This window comes from Echinops telfairi, unplaced genomic scaffold, assembly GCF_000313985.2.
Source record: "Echinops telfairi isolate 266 unplaced genomic scaffold, ASM31398v2 ScPeMD7_443;HRSCAF=831, whole genome shotgun sequence".
Classification (NCBI taxonomy): Eukaryota; Metazoa; Chordata; class Mammalia; order Afrosoricida; family Tenrecidae; genus Echinops; species Echinops telfairi.
In genome coordinates, this window is record NW_022104341.1 from 24,079,826 (window position 1) to 24,093,306 (window position 13,481).

Sequence of the window (13,481 nt, forward strand, 5' to 3'; positions counted from 1 at the left end):
TCCCAACAGGACCAATAGGTAACATCATGATAAACAGTTAAGAGTGAAGTTGTCAAGAATTTCATCTTGCTCAGCTCCACAACCAATGTTCATAGGAGCAGCAGTCAAGAGATCAAAGGGCGCATTGCATTGGGTGAATCTGCTGCCCGAAACCACTTGACAGCGTTGAAAAGCAACGAGGTTACTTTGAGAACACGGTGCACCCGACCCAAACCAGAGCATTTTCAATCGCCACGTGTGCAAGTTGGGCATTAAATAAGGAAGATAGAAGCAAACATGATGCATTTGAATTACAGCGTTGGTGAAGAATATTCAAAGGACTGACCAAAGAACAAACATGTCTGTCGTGGAAGAAGTAAAGCCAGGATGCTCCCTAGGAGCAAGGACAGCGAGACTTGGCTCCAACCACTTTGGGCGTGTTATCAGAAGCCAGCCCCTGGAAAAGAACATCAAGCTGGATCATGTAGACGCGCAGCAGAAAAAGGAAGCCGCTGGATAGGATGGATTGACACAGTGGCTTCAACAGTGGGCGCAGGGCTAGGCACTGTTTCCTTCTGTGCGTAGGCTGAGTGGAACTGACTCGATAGCACCTAACAACAGCCACCTTAGTGATATTGAAAGAGGTCCAGTCACATTCATGATCATTTAAAGAGATGGGAAAGTGTCACACTGTGTTAATCATTTGGGAGTGTGTTGTGGGTTTTGCTTCTGTAAGTAAAATGGGCTTTATATTGAAAAGTTTGGGTCCCTAACGGGGTGAAAGTCCTGTAAATGGAAGATTTGGATTAGGGAGGCACAGCAGGACAGGCGGGGCTCGCTGGGCCCTCGGGCTGGGGCTGCAGGCTTCCAGTGTGTCCGGCCCTCCCGGAGGCCGAGTATCAGGCCTGAGATGTAGGAAACTCCCCACACCAGCGCTCAGGCTGCATGCACATGTGTTTTAGATCAGCGCTCACAGATTCCCATTCTAAAGTTATTTCTGGTCCTTGGCCCTGCAAACTTTGCTGAGTCACTAGAACTCCTGATTTTCTGAACCAGCAGTCATGTGACCAGAGGAAACCTGTGGGGTCCTCAGCTTGCCAGACTGCGCTTCTTTTTTTTTTTTAAACTTCATCCAACTCATATTCACAGATCGCACATTGCATGCCAGGCACTGAGTCAGGAACCTGGGTTACTATGAACTGTAACCAAGTCATGGCCATCTCTTATAAGTCAATATAGAAATGTGCTAATAGGGTTTTTGAAAGCTGGGTTTGTTTTTAGTAGATCTTCAGCCCTGTCTTCCGAAGCCCTGGGTGGACGCACACTTCTAACTTTGTGGTTAGCAGCAGAGAGCATTCGCTGCAGCGCCGCCCAGACAGAGCTCATTTTCCACTAGGACAGACCCACATACAAGGACTACGAGTGGGCCTTAAACCGTTTTCCAAGAGAAATATCAGCCAGGTGACTAGCCCAGTGCAGAATACCTCATTCTGGGGAGAAACACGACGGAAGGCCTACCCCGCGGGGCTTAGGAATCTAAGTCTAATTAGTAGATTTTCCAGAGGGAGAGAGAAGGATGGTGATTTCCGGCAGGGGGACTGTAAAATGGAAAGTGGTGTCTGCAAACAGCAAGCTTGATGGGGCTGCAGAAACCCCAGGGAGGTGCTTGTGGGAGATAAATTCAAACAGTCATTTTACAGCCTGCTTTCAAATGTTAAAGCACCTTTGCATCCCTGGAGCAAATTCCATTTGATCATGACCATTGTACTGATGCTATATTGTTGGTTTTGACTTTTATCATTTTCTTATGAATTTGTGCATGTATATTCATGAGAGATACTGGTGTGTAGTTTACTCGTAATGTCTTGTTTTATTTTTGTGACAGAATAGTACTGGCTTCGGAAGGAATTGGGACCATTTCCTTCTTCTTTAATCTTCTGAGAGAGTTTGTGTACAATCGATATCATTTCTTCCTTGAATGTTTGGTTGAACTGTCAGTGAAACCATATCTTTCTGGAGTTTTATTTGTGCAAAAGATTTTTTTTTAAGTCCAAATTTGTTTCTTTAGGAAGTGTAGAGTCTGTCTATAGCTTCACGGATGAGCCTTCACCCCGTGGTGTCTATCAAAGCTTTTGTCCACTTAGTCTCAGTTGTTGAATTTATTGGTATTCATATCCTTCCATGATTACTTTTTACCATTGTCGAAGCTGCAGCGATAGTGCTGTTTTCATTCTTGACAATGGAAATTGGTTTCTTCTTTCTATTGATCCTGTTCAGATTTCTGCCTTGCCCTTCTCAAGCTAACTTTCAATTGTATCATTTTCCTATTTTTTTCTTAATTGATTTTAAGGAATTCTTTATAAACTCCATATTTTAGTCAGATTTCCTTATTAAAATTTTTTAATCTAATATTCTTTTCTGTTTCAGGAACTGATTCAAGATAACAGTTCTCTGTTATGGAGGAAGACCACCCTGGGTGGTTTTCCTTGATGACCCCTGGGTGGGAGTGGTGTAGAGGGAATTCAGACATCCTCTGGGAAGGGTGGGGCGGCGCAGGGGTGGGGTGGGAGTTGCAACGGGTTCCATTCCAGCCGGGAAGCATGTGACTTCATGAAGTCTGTTTCCCCTGCTTCTCAGGGCTCCAGCATTTCCTGTCGGCGACCTGGGAGGCAGACGGGCCTAGCGCCGCCTCCTGCCACTGAAGGGCTGGACATCCAGGTGGCTTCTAGGCAGGCAGACCATTTCTGTAGAGGATCATGGGATATGTTGGTACTCCGTACATCATGTACTCTGTACATCATTGCTCTGTTTCAAGCATCAACTTCAACGGGCTTCTCTTCCGATGACCTGTTGGTCATTGTGGATTGAGTTTTGCCAAGCTGCAAGACAGACTGTTTTGTAAGTGTTCTTTTGTCTGGCCAAGTTTGTACTTCCTTTACAAGATCTTTTATTTTCTCCCCATTCCCCCAGACCCGGCTCCACCCTGTCCCCTTTCCATTAACTTGAAAACAGAAAATTATATTTTGTCAAGGAGAAAAACACCCCTCTGGGTAGGAATTGCTTTCTCACGCTGACATGCACGGTAGAGTCTAGTATGAAAGAATGGAAGCCAAGAGGGGCATATTTCAATGGCGAGAGGGGGTGAGTAACAGACCTGAAGTGGGACGGGCCTAGGAGGTAGGCAGAGTTGTTTAGGGCCGTATCAGGGTAAGGATCGAGTGACAACGGGAACAAGACACCTAGAGGATTTCTCAGCCGACCTTTGATTAAACCCTGTGTGAAGCAATGAAGGAAATGAGCAAGCTGAGAAATGGCTTGAGCTCAATCACATTGTGCTCAGGTATGTCCAACGTAGCCCAGCAAATCATGCCCGGCAGGCAACGGTTCAAGGAGCAAACTCACAGGTTTAAACTAGAGCCTCCGATGTTTGTGAGGGTAAGCCAAGAAGTATTGCTATAAAATTCATAGAACTTAATATCAAAGTGGGTCTTTGTTCTGGATATTTTTCCATACAGGGAAGTCAGGATGGGTAGTTGGGTGAAGACAACACCAGGATTACTGGTGCCCTGGGAGCCCAGAAAGGGAGGTGTGTGCAGTTTGGTGAGGTGGGGAGTCAACAGTCGTGGGTACAAGAAGGAAGAAAATGCTTCAACGTGCATTGTGCTGATGGTTGCACAGCGCTTCCTGATAGGATTGAGCTGTTGAATTGTATGATCTGCTAATTATGTCTCACTAAAGTATTGACACGTTATGAAAATGTGATGCTGTTGTTGCTCGATATATCCCCCACCTACGGCTACACAATTCTGATGGTGCTGTTTCTACCCCTCTCACCCTTCCCTAAAGAATTTTGCATTCTTTGGTTTACACAATGTTAAAATGGAAGTTTTGCATCCTTGAAGGACCCACATGGAATTTCTTTTGAATGTGCATTGAGTTTGGGAAATAAAAAGATGTCTGAAGGGGCAAGGAGAGGGTCGTAGGGTGGATGGGGTAAATTAACTAAATTCTTTAGGTCAGCCCTTGCTACCCTCTTGTCTTGATGGAATAAAATATATATATATGTCTCTATATATGTTAACTGCAACTTTTTAGACCTTTTCCTCACCAATGCAGTTCTCAATTTTCATAAAACGTATTCATAATAAATTCCATGGTCCTTTGAGAAAATCTGTCAAACTTACCCCTTCATCATAACTTTCTGAGCTGACCTCTCTGCCTTGAATTTAATTGACCCAGCAGATGGCCGCTGGAAGTCCATGTTTTGATGGGGCATTCTTTCAAAGGCCCCCTAACTAGACTAAAACAAGTATCCTGCTGATAGCATTTGCGTACAGCCCTCCACCGATTGCACAGACATGTTCAGTCATGTTTTATTTGGAATAAGCCCATGCATGTGTGAGCTAGTAACGAAACATTTTCACTTACCCTCATGTAACTCTGATTTTGGTGGAACAGGAAGATTTTTTTGAGCAAGAACCTCACAATATTCCTTAGAGATGGAGGCTATCTTGATGGTATTTTGCCAGAGGCTTTAGGCATACCCCTGTTGTCCCTGCCAATAATGCCTCTTCTCTGGGGTGGAGGGTGGGGCAGGAGGGGAGAGAGAAAGGAAAATGAATGCCAAGCAGTGGAAAAGAAAGTACTGGTTTGTGGTTCTGCACAGCACCCAGCCCTCTCTTTCTCCACCAGCCCTTAATGCTTGCCTCCCGGCAAAGATCTGGGGAAGCTGACTTGGATCTTAAGGCTAGTGCACAGTGAATGCAGGTCTCAGCCTCTCAGTCCTGCTGGGCTGAAGTTAGGCAGAGACAGGAATAGAGGCAGAGACTGAGACAATGAACCAGGCTCACTGCAGGGCTGGGTGTGGCCAGCTATGGGCCATGGACATGTGGATGTTTGGTGAATGGTGGGACACCTCAGAGGGATCGTGCACACACTGAAGCCGGCTGCCCTTGGGATCGCAATCACGTTAGAAACAGTACCCGCTTAAGGAAGGTTATGAAGAGCGTCGCTATCAGTGGCAATCAACTCAATGGCCCTGAATTTGTGGTTTGGGGAGGAAGAGTGCGGACGCAATAGAGACTTTCTTTCTCGACAGTCTCCATGAGGTGGCTTGCCAATCAGGCCTCTCATATATTATCTGGAAAAGCGGCAAGACAGAGCATCAACTAGCTAATGTATTGTAGGTGTTTTGCAATCCCTACTTGCACAAAGTACCTTGCCTTTGGGGGTGTGAAAGAGCCTCCTCTCCAGGGATCCAGGTTTCTACAAGCATCTTCTGTTTGGGTTCCAGGTTTGCATTTCCTTAGGCTGTGGCCTTTTTTTGCTTGTGTTTTCCCCCAGGCCAATTTAGTTTAAATGGGGCTTGCCAAAAATATTTGAAAATAGAAAACTTTTTAAAGGTTTCCATCTTTCTAAAGGGAATTCCCTGCCTGCGCCGCTTTCTCCTAAATTTAGAAGTGTGTGCATGCATGAGGTAAAGTGGGAGAAAAGTCATTCTCCAGCGCCCAACACACAGGCTTTCTGCTATGAATAGACTCACGTCCCTGTGGGCCCGGCCAGGCCTGGAGGAGCCTGTGAGAGAGGAGCTGGGCCCCGAGTTACCCAGCTCTTACCTTACTTAAAGCAGAACTCGGAAGGGACGCATACATGACTTAAACTCTCTGCAGTATTTTCATGCCTTTTATTTCAAGGGTGAATTTCCAGGAAGGGGTTGGCACACTTCTCCAAATAAAGTGTTTTATCCAGAGAGTGCTGAAGCTATTAAAATAAGCCATCACGAGCGTCATTTCCAGTGCTTCGAGCAGTGGGAAGAGCCCAGTTTATATAAACCAAACAGGGCAAGGCCCTGGGATGTCGTGAAAGGAGACGCTGGTGCCTAGGCCTCTGAGTACCAGATGAATGCCTGGCGTCACTCATGGGTTCTTATCCCACATGTATGTTCTGCCGAGGGGTTCCGAGACAGGGGTGTCAGGCTGGCGCATAGCAGAGGGTATTTATGGCCAAGAAGAGGTGCCTCCAACCACAAATCTCATATGGGGGCAACTCTAAGAGCATAGAAATACATGTGAGTCTGCATTCTGGGAGGTGGTAAGATAGAAATTTGACTCACAGAGAAAATACCTTGGTGTGGTATAGCCATTCCTCTCAGTCCTTAATTTTGCAATAAAGATGGAAGGAGCTACAGGAGGGAGTGTTGTAGAAAGGAAAACACCAATAGCTGACCACTGTTTTCACTGTGGAGACGAACAATTTGTCGGGAGTTATGGTTTACTACTTACAAGCATTAAAAACGTACAGCCTCGGCAGCCCAGAATTGCCCATACAAAGAAGTGGAGATGCAGTATCTATGGGACTTGAATGATACCTAGAATCATTCATTTTATAAGTAGCTCTCCCCGGAAGAAGAAATGTAAATGCCTAAACAAATATGGGAAGTCATTATCCTCACTAAAAAGTATAGACAGACAAATTTAAAATGAGCTATCAGGCTTTGCCTCCCAGATACACGTCAAGAATACCCACTGGATTTAGCGTTCGGAAAGGAGTGGACCCACCTGCAGGTGTTTCCTCCTCTCTCACTCAGAGACCCACTGAAACAGCCCTAAAGAGGCGTGCAAGGGCCACCTCCCCACAGGTGCCGCGGACAGTAGCTGGTGGGATCAGCGGAGTTTTCATGACTTTCTTCAATACAGAAGCCAGATAGGATTGAAGAACTAAGTACATCGCAGTGGAAGAATACCGGAGCCACGGGAGACTGGCGTTATGGAGAGGAAGTTGTGTTCTGGGCAAGGGAAGCTGTCTGCCCAGGGAGCTGCTGAAGAGGCCACAAGCTCCGAGCTGACAGGGAGGGAACTGGAACGCAAAGTAGGTGAACAATGAGGACGGGTCTTTGCTTTGTTTTTAAATTTTTAAATCATCTTACTGGGGGCTCGTACCGCTCTTATCACAATCCACACATCCATCCATTGTGTCGAGCACAGTTGTACATGTGTTGCCACCATCATTTTCAAAACATTTTCTTTCTACTTGTGCCCTTGGTATCAGCTCCTCATTTACCCCCCTCCCTCCACTACCACCCTCTCCCTCATGAACCCTTGATCATTTATAAGCATTTTTTTCATGTCCTACACTGACCAATAAATGTCTCCCTTTACACACTTTTCTGTTGTCTGTCCCTCTGAGAGGGGGTTATATGTAGGTCATTGTGATTGGTTCCCCCTTTCTCCCCCATCCCCCTTTATCCTTACCCCTCTGGTATCACTACTCTCATTATTGGTCCTGAGGGGTTTATCTGTCCCGGATTCTCTGTGTTTCCAGCTCTTATCTGTACCCATGTACATTTTCTGGTCTAGCCGGATTTGTAACGTAGAATTGGGGTCATGGTAGGTGGGGGGAGGAAGCATTAAAGAAGTAGAAGAAAGTTGTAGGGTTCATCAGTGCTATACTGCACCCTGACTGGCTCAACTCTTCCTTGTGTCCCTTCTGTAAGGGGATGTCCAATTGTCTACAGATGGGCTTTGGGTCTTCACTCCACACTCCCCCTCATTCACATTGATATGATTTTTTGTTCTGGGTCTTTGATGCCTAATAGCTGATCCCATCAACACATCAAGATCACACAGGCTGGTGTGCTTCTTCCATGTGGGCTTTGTTGCTTCTCAGCTAGATGGCCGCCTATTTGTCTTCAAGCCTTTAAGACCCCAGATGCTACATCTTTTGATAGCTGGACACCATCAGCTTTCGTCACCACATTTGCTTATGCACCTGCTTTATCTTCAGCAATCATGTCGGGAAGGTGAGACTCACGGAATGCCAGGTTATTAGAACAAAGTGTTGTCGCATTGAGGGAGTACTTGAGTAGAGGCCCAAGGTCAGTCTGCTACCTTAATACTCAACATATAAATATATGTACATAGAGCTGTTTCCCTATCCGTAAGTATATGTATATATTTACATATGTACATGCCTGTATTTAGACTTCTATAAATGGAGGATGGCTATTTGAAGGGTTATCCGTACCTCTACCATGGTACAAATTAGCTAGCCATACATCTCAATTGTTACCCTCAGAGATGAGGCACCTAGGTGTATGCTAAGCACATTCAACTGTCTCCCTGAGGAGGTCTAGTGCCATTAGGTAAGGGTTGGCCATCTGAAGTAAAGCCTTCTTTGCTTTGGCTCAGGGAAGAGGGCACATGCAGGTGTAAGGAGTGACCTGTTTGCCGCTCAGTCAAAGTGAGTCCCACTAGCGCATACACTTCCTCTTTCAATTTTACTTTTAAACTTGAATGGGTACGTAATGGCCCCTCAAGTTCTTGTAAATGAAACATTTCTGTAAAAGTGTTGGAAGGCAAAGTCAGAAAATTTCCCAGAATGCAGCAAATAAAGAAATGGAAAATATGGGGCAAAGACATGTAGGAATCCAGGAAGTCCAATGTCCTCCTAATAGGAATTTCAGAAAGTACATAGAGAACATGGGAGGACAAAATGATCAAAGACTGATGATAGTTTTTTTTTTTTAATGTTTATATTGCATTTTATCACAAACCAAACAAAAAAGGTGATGTAGGTCTAAGTAGGGAGATGAAAAGGTTGGCCACTGGCAGGACTCCCTGGCCCACACTTCCCAGGGCAGGGGCCTGTGGCCCTGCTTTGAAAGGGCCGCTGAAGAAGCGCCAATTCTGGGCTCCTAGGCTTTCCTCTCTGCCCTTCTCCTGCAGAGTGAACAGGTGTTCCATGTTGGGCTGAGGTGACGGGATAAGGGTCTTGCGATGCTGCACGGTGGCAACAATCCCACTCTCCATGCTTGCTTGTTCCAGTGCCCGAGATCAACTCCAAATGACCCTCCAAACACGGGAATGGCTGTCCGCAATCGCCCTCCCTGCATCGGTGATGACCAGGACACGGGCAGTCCAGGGTCCCTTTTGAATGCAGGTTCCCGACTGATGATAGTTTTAAGGTTGGAAGGAATTGCTGAGGACTGAGCAAATAAAATATGATATATGATTAAAATTTGATAAATAAATTATGATAGAATTTAGAACATGAATGATAGGAAAACTCTCAGTGTTTCTGGAGTGTAATGATAATATAAAAGAATGAGAATTAACCTGACTTGGGACTTCTTGTCACTAGTTTTGGATACTAGAAAAGTAACGAGTGAAGCAATGCCTTTGTAGTACCAAGGGAATGGGATTTTCTTTTCTTTTTTAATTTTAATCGTTTTATTAGGGGCTCACATAACTCTTATCACAATCCATACATCCATCAATTGTGTAAAGCACATTTGTACCTTCATTGACCGAGGATGGGATTTTCTATGAAGAATGTTTAACTTAGCCAAACTATTCATCAAGAATCAGGACAAATAAGGATTTTCTCAGAACCACTCCATATAATTCTTCAGTGAAGAATATTTATATAACTTTGGGATTATAAAAACACTAATTATTGATTTTTAATTGTCAAGATTAATTTATAGATAAAACACTCAAATTTTATCTACCTCTTCTGAAAGACTACCTATGAGCACACTCCGGTAAGATGAAAAAAGAAGCCAAGAAAGAAGAAGCCATGGGTTTCAAGAAACAATAGAACTCTTTTAAAAAAATAATTTTATTGGGGGCTCATACAACTCTTATCCCAATCCATACATACAGTCATTGTGTCTAGCACATTAGTACATTTGTTGCCATCATCATTCTCAAAACATTTGCTTTCTACTTGAGCCCCTGGTATCAGCTCCTCATTTTTCCCCTCCCTCCCTGCCCCCTCTCCCTCATGAACCCTTGAAAATTTATAAATTATTATTATTTTGTCATGTCTTACACTGTCGGACGTCTCCCTTCACCCTCTCAATAGAACTATATAAGGGGTGTAATTAAGAGCAAAAATAAAAACAAGCCCTGAAGGCAATTTGAAGCTTCGATAAAGAGAATATGTTTCTATTGTCAATTAAAGCAAGTAAACAACAACAACAACAACAATAAAATCAGTGCTGTGTTAATCCATATAAGAAGCGATCTAAACGAAGGCATAGTTTTGAGCAATTTATTAAGGTAAGAAAAAAGAATTCATTTCATTCTGGCTATTGAGCATTCTCTTTGGCGTATCCCTGGGTTGTTTTCTTTCTTATTTGATTCCTCACTAAGTCGCTTTACTATAGTTACAGTATGATGAAAGCTGCTTATTAGAGTAAATCGATGGACACAACATGACAGACTTACCTTTTGTTTCAGAATAGAATGTAGTGATTACAAGCCCCGTACAAAGAATGGCAGTGACAGTCTCAGTCAGGAGGTTAAGGATTGAGACAGACGGGGCAGACAGAGCACAACGATCACTTCTTCATTCACACAGGGAGGAACGGAGTAGAACACAATCTGCACGTAGGATGGTAAGAGGAGACACAGGTGGCGAGAGAGTCAGCGAGGACAGGCAACAATCAATACTGTTGGAAGTCACGAGATAGAGGTAGAAGCACGTTATTTAGTACTTTGGATGATGACCAGAAGGGCTAAAACTGGGATTATTTAAAGCTGGTTATAATGAGGAGTGGAACAGGGTGTGGAAGGAGAGAAAGAAGCTTTTAACAGTGTTCTGTACTAGTTGAACCGATTTTTGAAAGACAGATATTACTTTTAAAATAAAAATGGAAATAGCAGCAATGCCAAGTCTTGGTGTTGGTGAGGAAAACCAATCTTCTCATTCTTTGGAAGAGTAAAAACCGAAAGGATCCAAATTTTTTACAGGGCAGTTCTGTAGGACGATGCCAACTCACCCCTCTAATAATAATGTGGTACACGTTTCTAAACCACAGGGATGGTGCGGGGCAGCCGCAGAGAACACACAGAGGCTGTCCTTCCCTGTACATGCACACGGGCATGTACACACACGTGCTCACTTCCTGCCACAAGGATCACATACCGAGTCAATAAAATGGGAACATCAGTGGACCGGGCTCTTCAGATCCTCTGGTCTCCAGTTTTGATTCTTATGATGAACCTCCTACGGAAGGCTCTTTCCGGTGCTTTCTCCATCCTCCTGTGACTCAGTTTGGTTTGCTTTTGTGGAAACAACTAACTCGGGGGCTGGGATTTTTCCTCCTGCCAGAGTCTGAGGCTAACCACAGGGTTCCAGAGCCCTTGGGTGGTGGCCAGTCACCCATGGGCGTGCCCCTTTGTGGTCACTCAGAAGAGGCCTCCTTGTCTACGTTCTAAACGTGGTCGGCCTATGGGAGAGGCGGCTCTGTGTCCTGACATATTCACGCCCCCGTGTCATCACTGATATTATGGGAAAGAGAACAACGCTGCCTTTGGACAGCCTGAGCACTGGCTATCCAACTTGAGGAAGGAAGCCAGGTTCTTCCCATGATCTGGAGATGGGACCCCTGGGAAAGATCTATGATTGAGCTGCATTTTTGTAGAGCTTCAGTGTTAACATATCATTCACAACAACATCGCAATCGCCATTTTAGATGAGAAAACTGATGTTCAGAGATGGTTAAGCCAACTGTCCATGGCCATTTGACAAGCAATTGGTCAAGTAGGAATGAAGACCCAGCTCTTCTGATTCCTAGTCCCAATTCCACTCCCACCCCCCACTAATTGGCAAGATGTTTTTAGATGCTTATCTCTTCATGTGATAGTTATTGGAGTTAGATAAGAAATTTATTTACTCTATTTCAGAGTGTCATGAAATCCCTTTTCTGCCTCCTGATATACAAGATGTTGCTTCATGAAATTCTGGATTGAACCCCCACTTTGCCACTAAACCTCTTTGTGCCCTTGGTCACTATCTCTGAGTTTCAATTTTCCCATCTGTAAAGTACAGATACTTGCTTCACCCAAATTGTTGTCAAGTGTAAATTAAATAATGCACACCAAGCACTAAGTAGAAGTTTAAATTGGTGTGGTGGTTGTGACTGCTGGTGTGAAATGATTTTGAGCCACATGGCATGCACTAAACAGCCCATCCAAATGTATTCTTCTGTCTTTTAAGACCTAAACTCATCTTCAGAAGACTACCTGTGAAAGTATGTTTCATGCAACTTCACAAAAATTAAAATTTTGACTTATCGTCTGTGCTAGGAGAAAAAGACCCCAGATTCAACTTGTTCTATAGCGACCCTTTCATCAAGCCTTAAATAGGACACAGACAAAGCAAATATAATCATTTGGATGAGGAAAACCATGAGTAGGTCCACAGTCTAGGGGTCAAGAGCGTCTGTGGCCTCATAGCTATGGTTTTCATGTACAATTGTTGTTGTTAGGCAACCACTGAGTTGGGTCCGACTCATAGTGACCCTACGTACAACAGAAGAAAGTACCATCTGTTCCTGAGTCACCCTACAATTGTTCTTATGTGTGACCCCATTGTCGGAGCCACCATGCTTGTTCTTCTCCAGGGGCCAGTCTCTCCTGACAACATGTCCAGGGTATGTGAGATGAAATCTTGCCATCTTAGCTTCTGTGCTAGTTATATAATCTGTTGTCAATTTGGGAGTATTACGAGTGAAGGGGTGGAGTTTACCTGTCAATGAAGCCTCTGTGTGGGCCTGGGCTTCTCCTGAGGATTCTGGGAACTCCTGTCTTCCTCCTTGGAGGTGGGAGACACTCACTCTAGCATCTCACTCTATGGAAGACATTGCAGCTGACAAGACACATGGAACTATATGGAGACCCCTACCAGCATCGACATGCTTATACTGCCACTGGATCCACAAGACTTCCCACCCACTGGCCTGAGATCTTCCTGCATTTGGTGTCATTGCAAGTGTTTCATGAGTTTGAAGAGGAATTTACAGACTGGTACTGGACATATGAGCTAATATAGGACTTAAGGATTTTATCTGGACTGGGCTGGGATGTTTTCTTACTGTACAATTACTCTTTATATAAAGCTTTTTTCTGTACCCATGTGAGCGTCTATGAAGTTGTTTATCTAGTCTACCCAGACTAACAAAGCTTCTAAGGAGCAATATGGCTTCATTTCTTTCAAAACAGACTTGTTTGTTCTTTTGGAAGTCCATGGTACTTTCAATATTCTCCACCAGCACCATAATTCAAAGACATCAATCCTTCAGTCTTCTCTATTCTATGTCCAACTTTCACATGCATATGAGGCAATAGAAAATACCATGGCTTGGATCAAGTGCACCTTAGTCTTTAAAGAAAGAGCCTGACTTTTCAAAATTTAAGAGGTCTTGTGCAGCAGATTTACCTAACGCAACATGTCTTTTACTCTTTTGATTACTGTTTCCATGAGCATTGATTGTGGATACAAGCAAGACAAAATCCTTGTTTATTTCAGCCTTTTCTCCATTTATCATGATGTTACTGGCTGGTTCAGTTGTGAGGATTTTGGTTTTCTGTATATTGAATTGTAATATCCTTGATCTTCATCAACAAGTCCTCCTCACTTTCAGCAAGCAAGATTGTGTCATCTGCATATCACAGGCTGTTAATAAGCCTTCCTCCAATCCTGATGCTGAATTCTTC